Source organism: Heptranchias perlo, unplaced genomic scaffold (assembly GCF_035084215.1).
Source record: "Heptranchias perlo isolate sHepPer1 unplaced genomic scaffold, sHepPer1.hap1 HAP1_SCAFFOLD_43, whole genome shotgun sequence".
Lineage (NCBI taxonomy): Eukaryota > Metazoa > Chordata > Chondrichthyes > Hexanchiformes > Hexanchidae > Heptranchias > Heptranchias perlo.
In genome coordinates, this window is record NW_027139442.1 from 7,458,589 (window position 1) to 7,483,720 (window position 25,132).

General features: G+C 45.4%; 1 pseudogene; it reads right to left on the bottom strand.

Annotated features, from left to right (window-relative positions):
* The window catches only part of LOC137312413 (zinc finger protein 271-like), a 206,046-nt pseudogene extending 180,914 nt beyond the window's left edge, over positions 1–25,132 (bottom strand).

Below are 25,132 nucleotides of genomic sequence, written 5' to 3' on the forward strand. Positions count from 1 at the left end.
CCTCTTCAATTATCCAGCGGTCAAAAGTCTCTGCTCTCTCGTGGGGTGTAAACCATGATCAATTTCCGACAGACTACGATATCATCCTGGGATCCGATATCGTCAACAAGAAACGTGAATTCCACTTATAGCTCAAGACCCTACAACATCTGAGCAACGAAAACACTATCATTTACATCTGCTCGAGGATGTTTGAGTACATGGGAGCCATGAATTTTCACGAGCAGCTCATTCCACAGCATTTTAACTCCGAAATTGTTCACAGTGTTCCAGAAATAGAAATCAACCTGTACAAAGTGATCAAAAAAGTTCCTTCCGCTTATTAAGGAGGAAATTCCAGAGAATAGGGTGGAGGCAGTTAAACGTCTCATAATGGGAAGAAGCGAGGGGGAGAAGGGCACAACAGGCAAGAGTCAGAGGACTGAATGATGTTGGAGGAGGTTGCAGAGATAGAGGGATTGGGATTTCCATTTACTCTAACACCCTAACCCTGACACTCTTACCCTAAACCCTAACCCTAAACCTGAAACCTTAACCCTAATCCTGACGTTATAGCCCGAGCCAATCCCTAACCCGAGCCCCAGTCCGAGCCCTAACCAAAACCCGAATCCTGTTAATTCCATTATAATCTGACTGGAGTAGGGTTGGCAGGGAGGGTTAGAGTTTAGGTTTAAGAACCCTCCACAGAGTCAGCTTCACCCTGTATCTAACGTCAGTCTCGCACTGCAGAACACAGCACAAGACCTACACTATTCCCCTACTTAGTGTTGCTCTCCTACTACATTCACGTTTGTGTGGTGATTGCATCAACCTAAGCACGTTTGAATTGAACCAGTTGAAGACTGCGGTGATGTTGTGCAGCAGAGAATATTTTACGAGATCAAAACTTTGTCCCTCCCTACCTAACAGCTTAGTGGGATACACGGACTGGAGCCGTTCAAGAAGAAGGCTCACCACCACTTTCTCAAGGGCATCCAGGGAGGGGCAACAGGTTCTGGCCTTGTCAGCGACGCCCACACCCTGATAATGAATATATAAAAAAAGAAATCGTGTGATGTTCTCTGGTTCGAATTATTCCCTTTGCCGCATTTTGCAGTGAACTTCAATATATGAAGAACGAACGCTTTTACAAAAAGATTCATTCATGGGGACTTAGCTCAGTGTTAGCGGGGTACCAGCAAGACACACGTAACTGACATAGCTCCCTACCTCCAACCGATTTGAACCCTGGTGCGGGAGGGTATCTGACACACTGTGACACCTGGTCCTCCTTTGGCTGGAGGCAAGATAGTACAGCTGGAGGCAGTACAGCTAGAAATAGGATAGTGCAGCTGGAGGCAATACAGCTTGGCAAAGGCTAGTACAGCTGGAGGCAGTACAGCTAGATACAGGATAGTACAGCTGGAGGCAGTAAAGCTAGGTATAGGATAGCACAGCTAGGGGCAATACAGCTCGGTATCGAATAGTACAGCTGGAGGCTGTATGGCTAGGTACAGGATAGTACATCTGGGGGCAGTACAGCTAGTACAGGATAATACAGCTGGAGGCAGTACGGCTAGGTACAGGATAGTACATCTGGGGGAAGTACAGCTAGGTACAGCATAGTACAGCTGGGGGCAGTGCAGCTAGGTGGAGGATAGTACATCTGTGGGAAGTACAGCTAGGTACAGGATAGTACAGCTGGGGGCAGTACAGCTAGGTACAGGATAGTACAGCTCGGTACAGGATAGTACAGCTGGGGGCAGTACAGCTAGGTGGAGGATAGTACATCTGTGGGAAGTACAGCAATGTACAGGATAGTACAGCTGGGAGCAGTGCAGCTAGGTACAGGAAAGTACAGCTGGGGGCAGTACAGTTAGGTACAGGATAGTACAGCTGGGGTAAGTACAGCTAGGTACAGGAAAGTACAGCTGGGGGCAGTACAGTTAGGTACAGGATAGTACAGCTGGAGGAAGTACAGCTAGATACAGGATTGTACAGCTGGGGGCAGTACAGCTAGGTACAGGATAGTACAGCTGGGGGCAATACAGCTAGGTACAGGTTAGTACATCTGGGGGCAGTACAGCAAGGTACAGGATAGTACATGTGGGGGAAGTACAGCTAGGTACAGGATTGTACATCTGGGGGAAGTACAGCTAGGTACAGGATAGTACAGCTGGGGGCAGTACAGCTAGGTACAGGATAGTACAGCTGGGGGCAGTACAACTCGGTACAGGATAGTACATCTGGGGGAAGTACAGCTAGGTACAGGATAGTACAGCTGGGGGCAGTACAGCTCGGTACAGGATAATACATCTGGGGGAAATACAGCTAGGTAGAGGATAGTGCAGCTGGAGGCAGACAGCACAAAAGCAAGGAAGTTATCCATATCCTTTATCAATCATTGGTTCGGCCTCAGCTTGAATATTGTGTTCTATTCGGGGCACGGTACCTCAGAAAGGATGTCAAGGCCTTAGAAAAGTTGCAGAAGACGTTTACTAAAATTGTACCAGGAATGAGGGAGTCTCGTTATGTGGAGAGACTGGAGAAGCTGGGATTGTTCTCCTTAGAACTGACAAGATCGAATGGTGATTTGTTAGAAGTGTTCAAGATCATGAATGGTTTTGATTGAGTAAATAAGGAGAAACTGCTTAAAGTGGTAGAAGGGTCGGTCATCAGAGGACAAAGATTTAAGCTGATCGGCAAAAGAGCCAGAGGCGACATGAGGAAACAATTTTATGCAGCGAGTTGTAATGATCTGGAATGCACCGTTTGAGACGGTGGTGGGTGCATATTCAATATTAACTTTTTAGGGGAATTAGATTAATAATTGAAGGGAAAAAATACAGGACTATGGGGGAAGAGCAGGGGAATTGGACTAATTTGATAGCTCTTTCAAAAAGCCGCACAGGCACGTTGGGCCAAATAGCTTCCTCCTGTGCTGTACCTACTATGATACTGTGATACTATGTGAAAGAGTCAGCAGGAATCTCAGTTCAGTGGCCAGACATCTAAAGCTGTGGCAGGTACACACACAATGAAATAATATTTCATAACAGTGATAACCAATAAATACTTTGAAATCCCAGTTCAACTGAACGATATTATTGCGGAGAAAGAGCACTGCACTGACTCCTTGTAATACTGAGACGGTGAGCTGTGTCGGTATCAATCACTGAAAACACATTCATGAAAATATATGCCAGGACAGGTTAGTTCCACAAGCTTGTGGTATGATGCCACGCCTTAGCACAATCATCTGATTTCAATATATTTAGAACAGAGAATTCGCCAGTAACATTCTCAGGGGTGGATACACATAGTTTATTGCAGATATAATGCAGCTGGTACAAGACCAGAAGCGTTTACACACTCCATCAACTGATAGTACAGAACAGGCGGCTTTGTAAAAGATGATGGAAGAATAAAATTGCAAAGTTCAGCAGCAGAGTTAAAACCGATTTACACCATTAACGGATGAGATAATTCCTTATCTGGAGCATCAACGGATGCAAGAAAAGGGTAGTTAATGCGTTTTATCCAAAACATTACTGGATATTGGGTCAAGTAGATCAAGCATCAATAGGGGAACATTTAGGGAACAGTGATCATAATATCATAAGGTTTAGATTAGTTACGGAAAAGGACGAGGAGCAATCCAGAATAAAAATACTTAATTGGAGGTCGGCCAAATTCAGTGGGTTGAGAACGGATATGGCCCGGGTAAATTGGAATCAAAGATTAGCAGGCAAAACTGTGATCGAACAATGGGGGGCCTTTAGGGAGGATATGGTTCGAGTATAGTCTAGGTTCATTCTCATGCGGGGAAAGGGAGGGCAACAAAAGCCAGAGCTCCCTGGATGAAGAAATAGATAGAGAGTAAGATGAAGCAGCAAAAGGGGGTGTATGACAGATGTCTGGTTGATAACACAAGTGAGAACTAGGCTGAATCTAGAAAGTAGGGAGGGGAATTGAAAAAGGAAATAAAAGGGGTAAAGATAGAGTATGAGAATTGACTGGCGGGCAACATAAAAGGGAATCCAAAAGTCTTCCATAGGCAGATAAATAGTAAACGGGTAGGAAGAGGAGTGGTGGGTCCGATTAAAGACCCAAAAGAAGATCTATGCATGGAGGCAGAGGGCACGGCTGAGATACTAAATGAGTACTTTACATCTGTCTGTAACAAGGAAGAAGATGCAACAAAAATCAGAGTAAAAGAGGAGGTCGTTGAGATACTGGATGGGTTAAAAATTGATAAAGAGAAGGTATTCGAAAGGCTGGCTGTACTTAGAGTAGAAAAGACACCCGGTTCGGATGGGATGCACCGTAGGTTGCTGAGGGAAGTAAGGGTGGAAATTGTAGAGGTACTAGCCATAATCTTCCGATCCTCCTTCGATACGGGGGTGGTGCGTGAGGACTGGAGAATTGCAAATGTTACATCATCGTTCAAAGAAGGCTGTGAGGATAAACCCGGCAACTACAGACCAGTCAGTTTAACCTCAGTGGTGGGAAAACTGTTAGAAGTGAAAATCCGGGATAACATTAATAGTCACTTGTACAAGCATGGATTAATAAAGAAAAGACAGCACGGATTTGTTAAAGGAAAATCGGCTAAACTATCTTCATTGAGTTTTTTGACGAGTTAACAGGGAGGGTCGATGAGGGCAATGATGTTGATGTTGTTTATATGGACTTTCAAAACGTGCTTGAAAAAGTGCCACAAAATAGGTTTAGCAGCAAAATTGAAGTCCATGGAATAAAAGGGGCAATGGCAGCATCGATATGAAATTGACTAAATGATAGGAAAAAGAGAGTCGTGGTGAACAGTTGTTTTTTCGGACTAGTGGAAGGCACACAGTGGTGTTCCACGGGGATCGGTGCTCGGACCACTGCGTTTCTTGGTATAAATTAATGACTTGGAGTTGCGTGTCTTGGGCACAATTTCAAACTTTGCAGATGACACAAAGCTTGGAAGTGTACTGAGCAGTAAGGAGGATAGTGATAGACTTTAAGAGGACACAATCAGGCTGGTGGAATGGGCGGATACGTTGCGGATGAAATTTAATGCAGAGAAGTGAGAAATGATACATTTTGGAAGGAAGAACGAGAAGGGGCAATATAAACTAAAGGGTACAATTCTAAAGGGGGTGCAGGAACAGAGAGATCTGGGGGGTATATGTGCACAAATCTTTCAAGGTGGCAGGACAGGTTGAGAAAGCCGTTAATAAAGCATATGGAATCTTGGGCTTGAAAATGGAGGCATAGAGTACAAAAGTATGGAAGTTATGTTGAACTTTTATAAAACACTGATTTGGCTAAAACTGGAGTACTGTGTCCAACTCTGGGCACCACACTTTAGGACGGATGTGAAGGCCTCAGAGAGGGTGCAGAAAAGATTTACTGGAATGGTTTCAGGGATGAGGGACTTGAGTGACGTGAATAGACTGGAAAAGCTGGGGTCGGTCTCCTTGGAACAGAGACGGCTGAGAGGAGATTTGATAGCGGTGTTCAAAATCATGAGGGGTGTAGACAGAGTAGATAGAGATAAACTGTTTCCATTGGCAGAAGGGTCGAGAAAAGAAGGACACAGATTTAAGGTGATTGGCAAAAGAACCAACTCATTCTCAACATATTCTCAACACATTCTCTATATATTCTCAACATATTCTCAACGTAGCCTATTATCTCCTGTAAAATGCTTGAACCCTGCAGTGTGAAGAGCTTCCAGCATCACCTCGCTCAGTCTGACTAACTGTATTCTGGGTAAGTTTTAACTCGGCCATTTCATGATCCTCAGCGACTATCCTCCGATTCCCAGCGATCTTATGTTTATAAGCGGGTGCTCTTTATGCATTAAGGTGCCGAATGTAAACGTTAGTGGTTTCTATGCTTTATATTTTGAAATCACCTCATCTAAATGTTCGCTTTATATGTTAAAAATGCCTAATCTTACACCAAGGAGTCTCTTGACTCTCTCCCAGTCATCGCCCATGGAAAGATGAATCTTCTGAAGCTCCACAGCATTAAATTTTCCCGGAGCGGGACTTCATCACACGGTGTCCTCAACAGCTCAGCTCATAGCAGCCCCCGACTGATCGGAATGTGTGACGGTGCAACGTCGAGCGAGCAGTCCCAGCTCTTGTTCCTGTTTGATCCTCTGTCATTCAGACAACTCACTTTATGATTCAAACGTTAGAATTTAGCGGACAGGCGTTTCGACAACACAGATATAAGAATAATCTGCATATTTAGCGGTTCTTCCTTTGCCAGAGAGTATTGAGCCTCTGGAGTGCATTGCCGGCAGGTGTGGTGGATGCTGACTCTCTCTCTCTGTGCCTTCTCCAGGGATCTGGATCGGTTCTTGACTGGGGCAGCGATCGCATCATATAGAAGGTGAGTGGTTTTACAGTTCACCTACGCATGGTCAATGTCGTGTCCTGGACTGGTTTCGATCGCCTGAAAGTGTCGGGGAGCAATTTTTCACAATCCGCCCTCCTTATCGGCCTTTGATGTTTTTTCAGGTTTGTAACCGGTCCCAGGAGATTACATGTTTCCGGTGGGTGGTGTCGGTAGGAAGTGTCAAGTCACGATGCTCCGCGCATGTGGGACAGGATTGATGAACCAACTGGTCTTTTCCTCACCATCATGTCTGTCTGTAACCTCAGCTCGTCAAGGTGTTTTTAGTGAAGTGATTTTAAAAACAAAACCGCACCTGGGGCAATTCCTGCGTCCGTCCATCGTGAAATGAGGCTCAATGCTCTCCATGCCTCACGTTGTCCTCCTCTGAAGCTGGAGGACTCGAAATATTCTTGCCGGCCTCTGCTTCAATGTGCCTCAGCATTTCAGATCCCATCCAACCGTAAGCAAAGTGATTGATAACCTGAGCGTTCGAAAAATGCGCCCTGAAATAGGGAGCATGGTTACAGCACAGTTCAAGGCGCCTAACATCCAAAATATTCTTACCTCTGTGTAGTCTAAACGCCTGTTCCCTTCTCCTCCCCAATCTGTGAAACTGGAAGTAATCTGTCACGGGGCATACCCACCTTGGGTGGCCGCATAAAATGAGGACTGTCAGTTCTTCTTTCCTTGGTTAAAGCTCCATGTTATTTGTGGTGTAGCTCAGTGGGAGAGCGCAAGTTTCGCATGTATGAGGTCCTGGGTTGCATCCCCAAAAATATTTTTTCATCAGAATTATGCACGGAAAGGCAAATCGCGCTTTCTGAGAGCAGCGAATTCCAACCTCTGAGGTTCCACAAGGTTTAAATTGTCCCCGAGCAGGACTTCATCTCACGGTCCCCTCAGCAATTCAGCTCAAAGCAGCTGCCGACTGACCGGAACGTGTGACGGTTCAATGTCGAGCGAGCAGTCCCAGCTCTTGTTCCTGTTTGTCGCTCTGTCATTCTTCCATCTCACTTTATGATTCATGGTTGGATTTCAGCCTAGTCACTGACTATTGACAATTGTATTACTCATTTCTGCAGACTTCTTTTTGGAAAGTTTAGAGTAATTTTAAAGTAAAGAGAAGCAGAAACCCCGTGAACTGAAGAAGAGGTTGAACATTGTGAGCACGTGGAACGACTGGGCATCTCGTTGTCGGGGAGAGACAGAGCGGAAAACCCACTTATTAATGTCTAGAGTAGCGAAGACTTCGCTGTCGGGATGTTGCTCAGTGGTAGAGCGCATGCTTTGTATGTATGCAACCCCGGGTTCAAGCCCCTGCATCTCCACGCATTTTATGTTTCGAATTTTGAATCGCCCTCTTGTCCTCACCTTCACACACAAGGACAGGAAAGAGTTTCTTTCCCTCGAGAAAAACCGAACGCTCTGCACACGATACAATTCAATGGAAGCGCGCACGCGCCTTTGAAATGGCTCTCATCCCGGGGCTGGATAGCGTGCCCGTGATAGAAACATCGAAAACAGGAGCAGGAGCAGGCCATTCGGCCCTTCGAGCCTGCTTCGCCATTGAATATGATCATGGCTGATCCTGTATCTTAGTACCATATTCTCGCTCTCTCCCCATACCCCTCGATTCCTTCTGTGTGTACAAATCTGTTTGTCTCCTTAAATATATTCAGTGTCTTGGCCTCCAGAGCCTTGTGTGGTAGAGAGTTTCACAGATTGGGGAGGAGCAGCGGACAGGCGTTTGGACCACACAGAGGTAAGAATAGTCTAGATATTAGGCGGTTCTTCATTTGCCAGAGAGTAGTGACCCTCTGGAATGCATTGCCGGCTGGAGTGGTGGGTGCTGACTCTCTTTCTGCCGTCTCGAGGATCTGGATCGGTTCTTAACTGAGGCAGAGATCGCATCATATAGAAGGTGAGTTGTTTTACAGTTAAAGTACACATGGTCAGTGTGATGCACTGAACTCGATTCGATCGCCTGAGGGATTCGCGGAGGAATTACATAGAATTTCCATTCCTTATTGGTCCTGGATTTTTTTCTGGTTTGTAATCGCTCCCAGGAGATTACATGTTTTCGGTGGGTGGGGCGGGTGGTGGGACACTCAATCCTGTTATACGCACCCTCAGTGCTGGGACACTCAGTCCTGTTATACACACAGTCAGTGCTAGGACACTCAGTCCTGTTATATACAGAGTCAGTGCTGGGACAGTCAGTCCTCTTATCGACACAGTCAGTGCTGGGACAATTAGTCCTGTTATACACACAGTCATTGCTGGGACACTCAGTCCTGTAATACACACAGTCAGTGCTGGGACACTCAGTCCTGTTATATACAGTCAGATAAATAAATAACTGCAAACTAAGAATGAAATCTCCAGGATGTGACGGTTTCCAATCCAGAGTATTAAAGGAAACAGGTGGGGAAATTGCAGATGCATTAGTCATAATTTCCAAAGCTCTCCAGACTCAGGAGTTGTGCGTTTGGATATGAATGTTGAAAATGTCACTCCGTTATTTAAGAAAGGAGGGAGGGAGAAACCAGGAAAATACAGACCTGTCATTTGAACGTCATTTGTGGGGAGCTTACTTAAATCTATCATGAGAGACAAAATGAGCTGGTCAAAGAGAGTCAACTTGGATTTGTGAAGAGCAGGTCATGTCTGACTAATTTAGTTGGATTTGTTGAGGGAACTACAAGGTGGACAGGGAAGTGTCCATGAAGGTTTTCGATATGGACTTACAGAATGCATTTGATAAGGTTCAGCACAAGAGATTAATAGAATAAATAAATTGCACAGAATTGAAAGTGACCTTGTGACTTGGGTTGGAATTGGTTGGGAGGTCGGAGAAAAGAGTAGGGAGAAAGGGAATGTTCTTTCATTGGCGGGATATGACAAGTGGTGTCCCCAGGGATCTGTACTGGGTCCTCAGCTTTTCACCATATTTATCAATAACTTGGATGAAGCAATAGAGAGTTATAGGTCCAAGTTTCCAGATGACACTAAGTTATGAGGCACAGTACGTTGTGTAGATGGGAGCAGGAAGTTACAAAGGGAAAGTTTAAGTGAATGGGAAAACTTTGGCAGATGGAGTTCAATTGTATCAGGTCCGCATACCTCAGGTATAGTTGTCTGCTTGGAGTACAAAAGGAGATGCTTTTCAGCCCAGTGAATCCTCGTGTGTCCTTCGGAAAGTGAGGCTCTCAGACCCTTTATACTTGGTTGGAGGTCTTCAGTATCTAGGTGATGTCGCTCAGAGATAGACCGCATGCTTCGCGTATATGAGGTCTCGGTTTCAATCTACACGTCCTTCATGTTTCGAATTTTGAATATATTTATGAGAAGACCATTTTGAACTCGCCTCACATTTAGACACAAGGACGGGCAAGACTTTCTTTATCTCGAGCCAAACCTCACAATCTGCGCAGGGTTAAATTCAATGGAAGAGCGCATGCGCCATTTCAATGACTCCCGAAACCAGGGCAGGATTGCTTGCCTCGTGATTGATATTTCCAGTTTGATAAATTGGGGAAGACCAGAAGGCAGGCGTTTAGACAGCACGGAAGTAATCGAGGCTACATGGTGGGCGATTCTTCTTTACCCAGAAAGTAGTGAGCCTCTGGAATGGTTTGTCGGCTGGTGTGGTGGGTGTTGACTCTCTGCATGCCTTCTCGAGGAAGATAGTACCATAGCAGGATACAGCACAGTAGGAGGCCATTCAACCCATCGTGCCTGTGCCAGCTCTTTGGTAGAGCTATCCAAATAGTCGCACTCCCTTGTTCTTTCCCCATAGCCCTGGAAATGTTTTCCCTTCAAGGATTGATCCAATTCCCTTTTGAAAGTTATTATTGAATTTACTTCCTTTCCCTTTCAGTTAGTGTATTCCAGATCAGAACAACTCACTGCCCGAGCAACTCACTGCTTCCACAGGTCGCCTCTGGTTCCTTTCCCAATTACAGTAAATCTTTGTTCCCTGGTTACCGATCCTTCTGCCACTGGTAACAATTTCGCCTTATTTACTGAATCAAAACCGTTCATGATTTTGAACACCTCTATAAAATCTCCCCTTAAGCTTCTCTGCTCTAAGGAGAAAAATCCCAGCTTCTCCAGTCTCTCCACATATTTGAAGTCACTCGTCCCTGATATCATTCTGGTAAATATTCCATTCACCTTCTCTGCTCTGGGGAGAACAACCGAGCTTCTCCAGTCTCTCCACATAACTGAAGTCACTCATCCCTGGTACCATTCTAGTAAATCTCTTCTGCACCCTCTCCAAGGCCTTGACATCCTTCCTAGTGTTTGGTGCCCAGAATTGAGCACAATCCTCCAGCTGAGGACCAACCAGTGTTTTATAAAGTCTTACCATAACTTCTTTGTTTTAGTATTCTATGCCTCTATGTATAAAACCAAGAATCACATATGTCTTTTCAACAGCCTTCTCAACTTCAAGGAATTGTGCACATACACCCCCGGGTCTCTCTCTTCCTCTCTTTAAAATCATACCATTTAGTTTATATTGCCTCTCCTCGTTATTTCTACCAAAATGAATCACTTCACACTTCTCAGCATTAAATTTCATCTGCCATGTGTCTGCCCATTTCACCAGTGTGTCTATGTCCTCCTGTAGTCTGTTACTATCCTTCACATTGTTTACTACATATCCAAGTTTCGTGCAATCTGAAATCTTTGAAATTATACCCTGTATACTCACGTCCATATCATTAATATATATCAAAAAGAGAAATGGTCCTAATACTGATCCCTGGGAAACACCATTGAAGAGTCCCCTCCAGTCTGAAAAACAACCGTTCACCACTACTCTCTGCTTTCTGTCCCAGAGCTTTAATCCCATGGGCTTTAATTTTGCTCAAAAGTCTATTATGTGATGCTTCATCAAATGCCTTTTGAAAGTACAAATGCACAACATCAACCGCACTGCCCTCATCAACCCTCTCCATTAGTTCATCAAAGAGTTCAATCAAGTTCGTCAAACACGATTTTCCTTCAACAAATTCGTGCTGACTTTCATTTATTTTGTGTGTAGATACTTAGTTACATTCAATAAAGGATTGATCGCAACCTATTGGTGTCGAGTTCCAATCGATCTTGCAAACTGGCGACTTCAGCATATGAACTTGACCTGCGATAATCTGGATTGAGTGAAACTAATTGCCTCGGATGGAGAAGGTGCTCAACCCAGTCCGTTAAAGTAGGAAACAGGAAACCCGTATTGGCGAAAGCATGAGTTTTCCCTCCAATACTGACAGTAACCATGGAGACTATTAGGCATTTGTTTGTGATTTATTTCGCTGCCCTCACAATTCCATGGAATTATATATTTGAGAACTTTTAATCTTTCTTTCGTTGTTTTCTTCCAGTATCTGTCACTTTACATTAAAATGCAACTACCTCGTGTCTGTTCAATGCAGCCAAGCTGCCTGTATCATTTTGAATTTATTTTATCATTTTCCTCACAGTTTAATAAACCCTGCTTTTGTTTTGGAGCATATTTGGAGATTGGGCTCCGTCACCTAAGTCCAAATCATCTCTACTTACTGGTTATAAGAGTTTCTCCACAACTGAACGTAGAGCCACTGGTCTTTAAGTGTCCAATTGATTCCCCTCTCCCTCCCACAACAAAAACAGCATACTGATTTCATACCAGGACACAACAATGTCAGAACACAGGGGCTTTTTATCAATCAGCCGCAGGGAGCAGAGATTTCACAGACCGGATGGCAAGAAGCGAAACAGGCCCGAGCCAAAGATAATATCTAATAAAGCTTCATCCTAGTCATTAGCCCCAGAGAACAGTAAAATGGATTATAATCAAAGAGATAAAAGAGAAATATCTGATAAAACGTTGTCATAATCACTGCAGCTGGTCTCATCTTGGAGACTGTCTAAAGGTTGCCTCACAGTTGCACCAACCTATTTCAATGCCTCTCGATAAACCTAGTTAAGATTTTCCAACAAAATTGATTTCCAAGAGTATTTGCCAAGTCTGTCTGTATAGAAATCGCTTTCTGGTACAAGAATATTAGCCCAGAAATTACCTTTGATCCCACAGTGGACAACAAATGAACACATTCCAATAAAAGTCAACAACAACTCGAATTCACAGACAGCATTTAATTTAATGAACATTCCCAAGGGGCTTCACAGAGGCGTGAGGAACAACGGGCACAAAAAGAATAAGAAGATATCAGGAGAAGTGATGAAAACCTCGGTCAAAGAGTGGGTTTAAGGAGGCTGTAAGTAATAGAAATGGAGAGACGGAAGGGATAAACAAGGGTTTCCGAGAGTAGAGTTTAGTTTTCTGAAGGAATGGCCACCAATGGTGGAATGAAGAGAGTGCAGGATGGTAAAATATAACGATAATTACTTGTATTTATATAACGCATTTAACATAGATAAATATCCTAAAGCGCTTCGCAGAGGTATTAACAGACAAATATGGACCCTCGGCCAAAGAAGGGGATATTAGGAGGGAAGAGAAAAGGTTGTCGCAAGAGATGGATTTCATGGAATGTCTGAAAGAAAGAAATAACTTGGAATCACATAGCGCCTTTTACGACCTCAGGACGTTCCAAAGCGCTTTACAGACAATGAATTATTTTTGAAGTGCAGCCATTGTTGTAATGTAGGTAACGTGGCAATTTACTCACAGAAAGCTCCCACCAACAGGAATGAGATAATGACAAGATAATCTGTTTCAGTGAAGTTTGTTGAGGAATGGGTATTGGCCAGGACACCTGGGAGTACTCTCCTGCTCTTCGTTAAATATTGCATTGGGATCTTTTACATCCACCTGAGAAGGCAGAATTGTTATCGGATTAACATCTCTTTGGAAAGCGGCATCTCGGCCGGTACAGCGCTTCCTCAGTACTGCACTGCAGTATCAGCCTGGATTATATGTTCAAGTCTGTGGAGTGTGACTCAAACTCACAACCTTCCGAGTCAGAGGCGAACTGCTACCACTGAACTGCGTCAGACAACTGAGAGGGGGAGAGGGAGATGGACGGGCTGAGGGAGGGCATTCATGAGCGTGCATATGGCGGTCAAAAGTCGGGTCAATGGACTGTGGATGCACAAGCGGCCAAAGGTGGAGGAGCTGAGTGTTTGGGAAGGGCATTTACGCTGGAAGAGGTTACAGAGATCAGTAGGGATGAGGAGCTTATGATTTAAGTGTAAGGAAGAATAAAAAGGCATCGGAGACTGGAAGCCAATGCAGGTCAGTAAGGACTTGGATGATTGATGGGGCACTCGCCAATCAAAAAGAGAGGGGTGGGGATGGAATCGGTGGCCAGGATGTGGAGGTCGTGGGTCAAAGTTCATGACTTCCCAATTTGAAACTGGAGGAAATTGATGCACATCTACAATAGAATATCGCTCTGACAGCACAAATATATTGGAATGGTCAAGAGAGGCGGTGGTTTTGTCAGCGACCATCTGAAAGCTGGTCCATGTCTGCGGACAATATCAGCACAGGGCAGCATGTAGATGAGGAAGACGGAGTCAAGGATTGAACCTTTGGAGACAACAGATATAACGGTGATAGGGTGGGAAGAGAAGCTTCTCCTGGTTATGATCAGATAGGTGAGTGGAACCAAGCAAAGGTAGACCCACCAAAAGAGGCCAGTGATCGATGATTGAGGAGGTCACGGATGGGTTTCCTGTAAGTGTAGAGGAGAGGGTGGAGATTGTTAGGGATTGGCCATGGAGGGATTTAAACCACAGGAAGAAAATTTTAAATATTAGGCGATGGGGAACTGGGCGTCAGTGAGGGTCAGTGAGGCCGAGCAGGACCTGGTGCTGGTTGGAAGGGAGACTTTGGGTGGCCGACCAGGAGCTTATTGGAGGAATGGAGTCTGGAGGGGACGGAAACATTGATGAGGGTTTCAATGGCAATGGGGTCATGAAGGAATGAAGATGAGTGAAGGAATCAAAGGTCCTTTGTGATGAAGGTCAAATCGGGTCATGAGCGCAGCTCGGGGTTACACTAGAGCAATTTTACTGGAGCCGCCAAACAATGTAAGATAAGAGGGTAAACGTCTGCAGTAAAATAACGGGGAGAGGAATTGCAATGAAGCTCGTTCAGTGTCCAACCCCTAATATCAACCACAGTCATTTCTCGGCTGCAATCCTCAACGTGGCCTTTAACTGTCCCCGTGTCAGAGACTCAAAATTCATATTTTAACTGGGAACCTGCAGGAACAGATTGAAACGGGTCTGCTTGTGCCCCTGGATTCAGTGCACACGCGGAGAAATCAGTACAATGTATAATTGAATCGGCAGGAGTGAACATCGTCAATACAATTATATGAAAACTGTAAATGAAGCCGCTCATTGTTGTTGGACCGGTCCTTTCTGAGCACAGCTTTTAACTGTATTCCCGAGCGAGGTCTCATTAATATAATGTCCTGGACTTTGAGATGTTTGTGATATATCCACCTCATCATTTACACCGGAGGCAAAGCTGCTGATGTAATGTGTTTGTTCAAGGGACTGTAACTAATAGCAATGATCAGGGGTATAACCGTGTCAGTGCAGATTTGTCCGCTGTATAAATCAGGGCTTGTTGCAATGTATCAGCGCAGAGTGCCTGCCGGAGCTGCGGTTTTCAGTTCAACAGAAGTCACTGCTTCTCACAGAAATGGGATATCCATTAATGTTTCAGATAGAACACATTTACTATCCTGCTCTTGCAGCCATTGGAGTTCCTGGTAAGCCGTTATCTCATCTGTGAATATTGTAAATCGGTGTTAACTGTGCTGCTGTACTTGGCAAATATTTTTTTCTCCCACCATATTTTACGCAGCCAGCCGTTCTCTTATATCAGTTGAATGATAGAATGTTTAAAGTCTCTGCTCTTTTGGTCTTGTAGGAGCTGCATTATATCTGTAATGAACATTGTATATCCAACCCTGGCACTGTTACTGGACTGTTCTTTGTACTGAATATACTGTTGAATAATGTTATGTCCTTAACTTCAAAACTTTCAGTCTTGTAACAGCTGCATTATATCTGTTATGCTCTTTACATATCCAACACAGGCATTGTTACTGGATTATTCTCTGCACTGAATTTATTGTGGAATAACGGTCCATCTTTTGGACCTGTAGCAATTGCATTATTTCTGCCGTGAACATTTTTTATTCAACCCTGGCATTGTTACTGGATTATTCTCTGTACTGAATGCATTGTAATCAGGTGTGTGGGTTAATAGCTTGCCTCAGACCATCAGGAACTGTAACAGTTTCATGTTGTGAAATATATTTCCATAAATGTGGTTTCAGTGATTGATAATGAGACAGCTCACGGTCTCAGTGTTACAAGGAGGCAGAGCAATGTCCTCCCTCCACAATAACATGGTTCAGTTTAACTGGGATTTCAATGTACTTATTGTTTATCACTGTTATGAAATATTTCGTCATGTGTGTGTCTGTTGCAGCTCCAAATGTCTGGCGACTGAACTGAGTTTGCTGCTGATTCTTTCACATCTCATTCTCTGCTTCACTGAGGATGAATTGCTGTAAAATGCAATGTTTTGTGGTTATGTTGTATCAGTTTGCACTTTATCTGTTGGAATCATGAGTCCTTCTATTTATCTGTCGATAAAAAACAGCTGCGGTGATGATGGTGTTTTGTTAATTAAACAATTCCGCCATCTAACGCTGTACTTTATAATTACAGGAGATGGAATTTCAATTATTGTGAGGTGTGTCTGGAAGAGGCATTCGATTCTGTTTATTCCATGCATTGTAGATGAAGTGAACAGTGTAGATGATCAGGTGGAGACTTGGATGATCTGTAGAAACATTAAACTATTCACAGAGGCTTCACCATTTAATAAACTGACACTGAGAACAGGATCGTTGGAACACGGGGCTGGTGAAGAGAAAGCAGGCGCAGGATGTTAGGATTTACTCGGATGTGAAAAGCGGCATTGAGAAAGAGAGTAGAGACAGTGCGGAGAGTTGGAGAGGAGAGTTAGAGAACGCGACTTAGATGGAAAACGAAAGGGAGGTGGTGAAGGAACGAGAGGAATAGCGAGAGACAGGGAGAGATACATAGACAATGAGGGAGAGAGAGAGTTTTATTGAACTCTCGCTGGGTGTATTTATCACCATCAGGTCCTCCGTCTGTTTATGTGAATGTTCCTTTTACTTGCTCACTGACTGAATAAATAAACATAATTGAAATGTATTTGAAGTATAAAATCAGTGATTTATTGATCACATTGAATTATTAGGATGCTGTATTCTAGAAGCCATGTGTCAGCTTCAAAGGACGAGGTTAATTTAATTATTGCATTTTAATGTAATTTTAATTGGATGTGCAAAGTAAATTTATTGGAAACATTATGTAACGAACGAGCTGCTTCCCGACACAATAAACACAAAAATTAAAATTTGAATTCATTAATTGCATTCTGTTGCTGGGAACTACAGATTAGATTTCCTCTAACACTCTGCTGCAGTCTCTCCCGGTGAATCTCAGCCTCTCCTCTCACTGCATTGAATTCTCTGCCTCCTTACTCGTTCCTTCATTTCATCCGCTTTCCCAAACCATGTGCTTCTGGCTCCCCTCCAGTTCTTATGCCATTTTTCGTGTTTCCCTCCCAATCTCACTCACTGGCTCGGCCTTCGGCAGCCACTTCCAATACGATACGAAGCCTCAAACTCACCGCCACGGATGTCATCTTCCCCGTCTTGTGCCAGCTCCTGTCGGCTCTCTTCACCCAGAGCAACAAACCAGAAGCACCTCCCCCTGTCCCCTCACCTTCCCGGCTCTCGTTCACGTTCCCGTCCATCTGGAGCCTAAATTCGGATTTAACCTGCAGGATTCACGGTCCGTAAAATCCCTTCTCCCTTCACGACCGGCTCTGCGCCCTCTCTCGTCTCTTCCAGTGGCTCCGGTGCTCACTTTATTCACTTTCTGTATTAATTTCCTAATTCATTGTTTATAATTGTGTTTGAAAACATTTCTCTGTCCGAAAGCGCTGCCCAGGTCAATGAATCAGTTCCCACCGTTTGATGCAGCAAAAAAGCTGGACATTTTACCCCAGAACCTGTCAAACTGATGCTTTGACTCCAGGTCTGACCAGTAATTTCTCTGCTTCCGTTTCTCTGTCTTACAGTTAACTTGGTGGCGATTGTGATCCTGTCCCGAGGAAAGTGCGGACTCTCCAAATGTATCACTCGCTACCTGGTGGGAATGGCGGCGGCCGATCTCCTGGTCGTTATCACTGATGTTATATTGAGGTTAATTGGTAGCATTTATTTCCCAGTTTCATTCTTGACCGTTAACCCCGTGTGCCGTCTCATAGTCACCATGAGTTTTTCAGCTACAGCGACCTCTGTCTGGTTCACAGTGGTTTTCACCTTTGATCGATTTGTGGCCATTTCTTGTCAGAAGCTGAAAGCAAAATATTGCACCGAGAAAACGGCGGCTGTTGTTATCGGGGTGGTGAGTGCGCTGAGCTGTTTACTAAACATTCCCTGGTACTTTGTGTTTGACCCGGAATATATAATGGACAATGTGACCCGGGATTGTGTCGTGAAGCCGACCTTATTCACTTCACCCGCTTGGGCAGCTTTTGACTTGTTTAATCTTGTGTTCCTGCCTTGTCTCCCATTCATTCTGATTTTGCTGTTCAGTGTTCTCACCGCCAGGCACATTTTTGCGGCCAGTAGAGTCCGCAGGGGACTCCGGGGCCGCAGCAATGGAGAGAATCACAGGGATCCAGAGATGGAGAACCGAAGGAAATCCATCATTTTACTCTTCAGTGTATCAGGCATTTTTATATTATTATGGAGCACATTCGTTTTCTTTGTTATCTCTCTGCGTGCAACAAACGTCCAGTACTATACCGTCAGTGACATTGAGTCAGCCGGAGCCATGCTTCAGCTTCTCAGTTCCTGCACCAACACGTGTATTTATGCTGTGACCCAGACTAAATTCAGAGAGGAGCTGAAGAACGGGGTGAAATACCCACTGAATCTGATTGTTACATTAGTTAAATCGTAGAAACGTCTCAAGACTGACATAAAATTAAATGAAAAGTCAATGAGAGTGGATTATCCGGTTTGGCGGTGGAGTAAGTCGGCGGTCGCGGATCGGCCGCCCGTTGTTCACTGCGCCTGATTTTACTATCCATTGACACCAATGAGTTCACTACAGTAACTGATATCAATCCAATACTTTAAATAAATTTGGAAATACCAGGCAGGAATTATATTTTACCCGACAAATGCGGTGTTGTGAAATGATACAAGATGTGATTCTGACATGAAATGGTTTGCTGTTATTAATCTGGAAATAATATGATTTCAATATTAAATGTTTTATCCTGAAATGAATAAAATCAAATTCTCCTTTTCGGTTGATGATTATTTCCCATCACACACACTGCCCGGTGGGATGGACTGAGGGTGAGCTGTCAGGGTCAGACAGCGTCCTGTTCATTGGGACATTTGTTTTGACCAGAACAGAATAATAAAGGCCCAACACCCGGACCGTTACTAACTGGTGAAATATTAATGTAATTTCAAACTGCAGTGGGGAGTTCCGGAGATCGTTTCCTCTCTGAACTGCTGTGCAGCAATGTTTACTCACTGCCGGGTTTTTAATGGGACATGAGGCTGGGCCTGGTTACACAGATCTATAAGGAAACCTCAGGATACATTTCTGAGACGATCAGGGACCGGGAGATTTCTCACGACAGAAGCATGCCAAGGGAAAGCTCTCCTGCTCCTCCTTGCCCCACAAAATATGAGTTAAAAAGAAACTTCTCGGTGTTCTGGACCACTCAATGCCCATCGAAAGCGCGGCTCCACCATCCATTTGTGCCCAACATTAAATGGTGTCCCGTGTACGTCATCATACTCTGATTTACATATTACACGTGGCCTTAACGGAAACAGGTGAGTGTTGCTCTGGCCGCTCTTCTCAGGACCCTACCCACGATGGTGGAGGCAGGAACGCCAGCGTTAAAGCGGCGGTAAGTGACCTGACACCATTTACTAGCCTCATCCACCCCATTTCGGCCAGGTGGGATACATAAAATCGGCCACACCTTTCCTGACCTACGCTCTAGAATCAATCTTCGAAGCCCAAAAGCTGGTCCATTTTCTCAAACTGCATCGGTTCATAACACGTGGTGGGAAATTTTCACCATCGCTGGGGAATGAACTGGAAGATCGGAACTCTCGCCCCTTATAGAAGCGGCCGATTTTAATTTCTACTCCCAAGCAGTGAAGGTGAAATTATCCCCAACGTCACTGACCCCAAGGTTCGGCAGATGTGTTAAAGACATCAGACAGTGTTTGCCAAACACGAACATGAATGTGGGCTAATGGATCCGTGTATTCGGGTAAAAGGTGATAACCCCCTCCACGGAGACTGAACCCATATACCGTGGAGTCAAAGAGGAGTTCATCTCCAACAGCTCGGTAACACAGGACGCTGTGCTCTATGGGCAGTTGTCCAAGATGCACAACGAGATAGATATCAACTGCTGCTGGAAGACCATCAATTCGGTGAAGGAGGCCCTTTGTTCCCCCGAAACCTGCTGGTCTTCCAGTCGAGGGAACTGTCCGCGGTTAAGTGTTGGCCACTGGCACACTCCAAGGTCCAGTATTTCATGCTGAGGTGCACACTAAAGCGAGGTGTGGCCTACACAAAGGCTTTATGGGTAAAGGCAACCGTGTAAGGCTATCCCACCTTGTATTGTACAGCATGTGTTAGAAGATATGTCCTGTGTTTTGACTGGTAATAATGGAATCGTGTGATTTGTATTGTATTTGTTTTGAATTGTAATTGCAAAATTTACATTGAACTGTGTGTATCCATGAATTTTATGAAATAAAGTATATTTAAAAATATTAAAAATAAGTTCCAGTCTCACTATGTCTCTTCTTATTGGACACTGAAGAGTGGAAACAGACCCGAATCGTAAAGATGTGGGAATTTATACAAATATCATTCATTGCAGGCATCAGGTGAGAAATAGGGAGTATTTTCTTAATGGTGAGAAAATAGGGACTGCAGAGGAGCGGAGGGGATTGGGTGTCCAGGTACACCAATCAATAAAATTAAGTGCACAAGTGTAAAAAATGAATGAAAGATTCCAATTTCTAGGCTGTCAGATCCCAAGGTAGCGCTATCAGGTACTTAGTTCACTCTCTGGAATTTGCTGCTACAATCAGGCCCCACTGCCTCCCTCGCTGGTCCATTCCATACATCCAGCAACCTCTGCATTAAAAAAATTACATTCAAGCATTCTGCTCATCCAGTGCCCCAGGTGGAGAAGTCTAATAGTGGCGGGAGGACCCAAACCATTCGCCTTATGTGACTTTGGACATTTCTGTTTTTAATTCAGATTATTGAATTTGCAATTTTTTCACTTTTTTGTACATTTCTATTTTTATTTTTTGAACAAATTATCCTAACCCTGTGCGCAGTGAGTGCTGACTCCGGGCCCTTTGACAGCACTCACCTCCGCCCGCCTGCGTCCTGGGCTGACTCCTCCTATCACGTGACATGCGGTACCGTCTCTCCCCTTTGCGCGCTGACATCGCGATGCGAATATGCATCTCCGGCCCGAGAGACGCCGCGCTTGCACCGCGTTCCCTTAGCAACAGGCGCCTGCTGGGAGGATGATGATGGCGGCCTCGGGTCGGCTGGCGAGCGGCCGCTGCTGTGGGCGGGGCGAGACCGACAGAGGGAGGGTCCGCACTTGGAAGTGGCCTGGGCCCCGGGGCCTTCGAATGGCGCAGTGAGGGCGGCCCGAGCTACAGCTCCTCCGACTTCAGGCCCGAGCGGCGTTAATGGGGTCGCAACCCCGGGGACGGAGGGACCGACACCCCGGGACGGAGGGACCGAGACCCCGGGATGGAGGGACCGACACCCCGGAACGGTGGGACCGAGATAACGGGAAGGAGGGACCGAGACCCCGGGACGGTGGGACCGCGATTCTGGGACAGCGGGGCGTCGACTCCGGGATCGAGAAATCGCGACCCCAGGGATGGAGGGACTGCGACCCCGGGATGGAGGGACCGCGACCCCATGGACGGAGGGACTGCGACCCCGGGATGGTGGGACCGTGACCACGGAAGGAAGGGACCGTGACCCTGGGACAGATGGACCATGACCCCAGAATGCAGGGGCCGTGACCCCGGGATGGATGGACCGCGACCCCAGGGACGGAGGGACCGCGACCACAGGGATGGAGGGACCGCGACCCCGGGATGGAGTGACCATGACCCCGGGAGGGAGGTGGTCTTTGAGACCGTTCATGCGCTGTTGTGAGACCTCTGTGTGTGTCTTGTTCTGTTCGTGTTCTATTACATTGGCTCCCGGTGTGGCAATGCATCGATTTTAAAATTCTCATCCTTGTGTTCAAATCCCTCCACGACCCTCACCTCCTCCAACCGATTTAATCTCCACCGACAACCTCGAGTCTCGCCACCCTGTCATGGATTCGACCCCACCCATATACTTCCTCCTGCACCAATGTGCACCCTGCGCTCAGTGCTCGGACACTCAGTCCTGTAAAACACAGTCAGTGCTGGGCCACTCAATCCTGTTATACACACCCTCAGTGCTGGGACAGTCAGTCCTCTTACAGACACAGTCAGTGCTGGGACAGTCAGTCCTCTTACAGACACAGTCAGTGCTGGGACACTCAATCCTGTTATACACACAGTCAGTGCTGGGACATTCAGTCCTGTTATACACACAGTCAGTGCCGGGACACGCAGTCCTGTCATACACACAGTCAGTGCTGGGACATTCAGTCCTGTTATACACACAGTCAGTGCTGGGACACTCAGTCCTGTCATACACACAGTCAGTGCTGGGACATTCAGTCCTGTTATACACACACTCAGTGCTGGGACACTCAGTCCTGTTATACACACAGTCAGTGCTGGGACATTCAGTCCTGTTATACACACACTCAGTGCTGGGACACGCAGACCTGTTATACACAGTCAGATCAATAAATAACTGCAAACTAAGAATGAAATCTCCAGAATCTGTCGGTTTCCACCCCAGGGAATTGAAGGAAACATGTGGGGAAATTGCAGATTCATTAGACATAATTTCCAAACCTCTCCAGACTCAGGATTTGTGCGTTTGAAAATGTCACTCCGTTATTTAAGAAAGGAGGGAGGGAGAAACCAGGAAAATACAGACCTGTCATTTTAACGTCGGTTGTGGGGAGCAAACTTAAATCTATCATGAGAGACGAAATGAGCTGGTCAAAGAGAGTCAAATTGGATTTGTGAAGGGCAGGTCATGTCTGACTAATTTAGTTGTATTTGATGAGGAAACTAACAAGGTGGACAGGGGAGTGTCTATGAAGGTTTTCTATATGGACTTACAGAATGCATTTGATAAGGTTCAGCACAAGAGATTATTAGAATAAATAAAATGCACAGAATTGAAAGTGACCTTGTGACATGGGTTGGAATTGGTTGGGAGGTCGGAGAAAAGAGTAGGGAGAAAGGGAATGTTCTTTCATTGGCGGGATATGACAAGTGGTGTCGCCAGGGATCTGTGCTGGGTCCTCAGCTTTTCACCATATTTATCAGTAACTTGGATGAAGCAATAGAGAGTTATAGGTCCAATTTCCAGATGACACTAAGTTATGAGGCACAGCACGTCGTGTAGTTAGGAGCAGCAAGTTAAAAAGGGAAAGTTTAAGTGAATGGGAAAACAGTGGCAGATGGAGTTCAATGTTGGGAAGTGTGAGATGATTCACTTTGGATGCAAAAAGGAAACATTGGAGTATTTTCTTAAAGTGAGAAACTGTGAATGGTGGAGGAGCAAAGGGATTTGGGAGTCGATGTACACAAATCACTAATGGCTAGTGCACAGATACAAAAAGCAATCACATACTAATGGCCTTTATCTTCGGGGCTGGAATACAAAGGGAAGGAAGTGATGCTTCAGTTCTACAGAGCCTTGGTCAGAGCCCATCTGGAGTACTGATCCTCACCAAGGATATATTGGCCTTGGAGGGGGGACAGTGCAGATTCACCAGAATGATACTGGGGCTTGAAGTGTTCAATTATGAGGACCGGTTGCATGAACTTGGTTTTGCATTCCCTTGAGTTTAGAAGTTTGAGCGGTGATCTGAACCAGGGATTTAAAATAATAAAGGGATTCGATGTGGTAGGAATAGAAACTACTTTCTCTGGTGGGAGAATCAAGAGCAAGAGGACATAACCTTACATTTCGAGCTAGGGTGTCTAGGATTGAAATCAGGAATCTCTTTTTCACACAAGGATAGTGGAAACCTGCTCAGGCTGATTGAAGTGGACCCTGTGATATAATCGAATTTTCTGTCCTGTCAGACTTGGACATCTTGTAGATCCACATTTTAAAAAGTTGGAGGAGCTCAGTTCTAAGACGTATTCCGCTCACGTCGTCATAAGTCATCTAACTGTTTCTTTTATCATCGAGATATGAAGGTCAAAAACACCGTGTTTAAAATAAAGCTGATTTATTTGACACTTGTACAGAAAACTAAACTGCAGCCCAGTTAAAGGGGGTCATTATCATCAGAAACAAACTCCAACTGTCAGAATGAACGTGGTTTAGTCCTGGATACAGCAATAACAGCAGAATCCAACTCCTGCAGTCACATGTGAACTCGCTGGTGACTCAGCAGGTGGGATGACTGAGTGAATCCCATCCCACACACGGAACAGGTGATCGGCCTCTCCTCAATGTGAATACGTTCATGTCTCATCAGATCCCATGTTCTTTTAAAGCTCTTCTCACATTTTGAACAATTAAAGGGTCTCTTATCAGTGTGAACAAGTTGGTGTTCAATGTGGCCGGATGAACAAGTGAATTCCTTCCCACACACAGAGCAGGTGAATGGCCTCTCCCCAGTGTGAACTCGTTGGTGTGTCAGCAGGGTGGATGACTGAGTGAAGCTCTTCCCACACACGGAGCAGGTGAACGGCCTCTCCCCAGTGTGAACTCGCTGGTGTGTCAGCAGGGTGGATGACTGAGCGAATCCCTTCCCGCAAAGGGAGCAGGTGAACGGCCTCTCCTTGAAGTGAACATGCTGATGTCTCAGGAGGTGGGATGATCGAGTGAATCGCTTCCCACACACAGAGCAGGTGAACGGCATCTCCCCAGTGTGGACTCGCTGGTGTGTCAGTAGGCTGGATGACCGAGTAAATCCCTTCCCACACACGGAGCAGGTGAACGGCCTCTCCCCAGTGTGAGTACGTTGGTGTGTCAGCAGATCACTTTTTCTTCTAAAGCTCTTCTCACAGACAGAACATTTAAAAATACACTTATCAGTGTGAACAAGTTGATGTTCAATGAGGTGGGAAGATTGAGTGAATCCGCTCCCACACACGGAGCAGGTGAACGGCCTCTCCCCAGTGTGAATTCGCTGGTGTGTCAGCCGGTTGGATGACTGAATGAATCCCTTCCCACACACGGAGCAGGTGAACGGCCTCTCCCCACTGTGAATGCGTTGGTGTGTCAGCAGATCACTTTTTCTTTTAAAGCTCTTCTCACAGACAGAACATTTAAAAAGTCTCTTATCAGTGTGAACAAGTTGATGTTCAATGAGGTGGGATGACTGAGTGAATCCCTTCCCACACACGGAGCAGGTGAACGGCCTCTCCCCAGTGTGTCTGTGTCGATGAGTTTCCAGCCGGGACGAGTAACTGAATCCCCTCCCACAATCCCCACATTTCCACGGTTTCTCCAT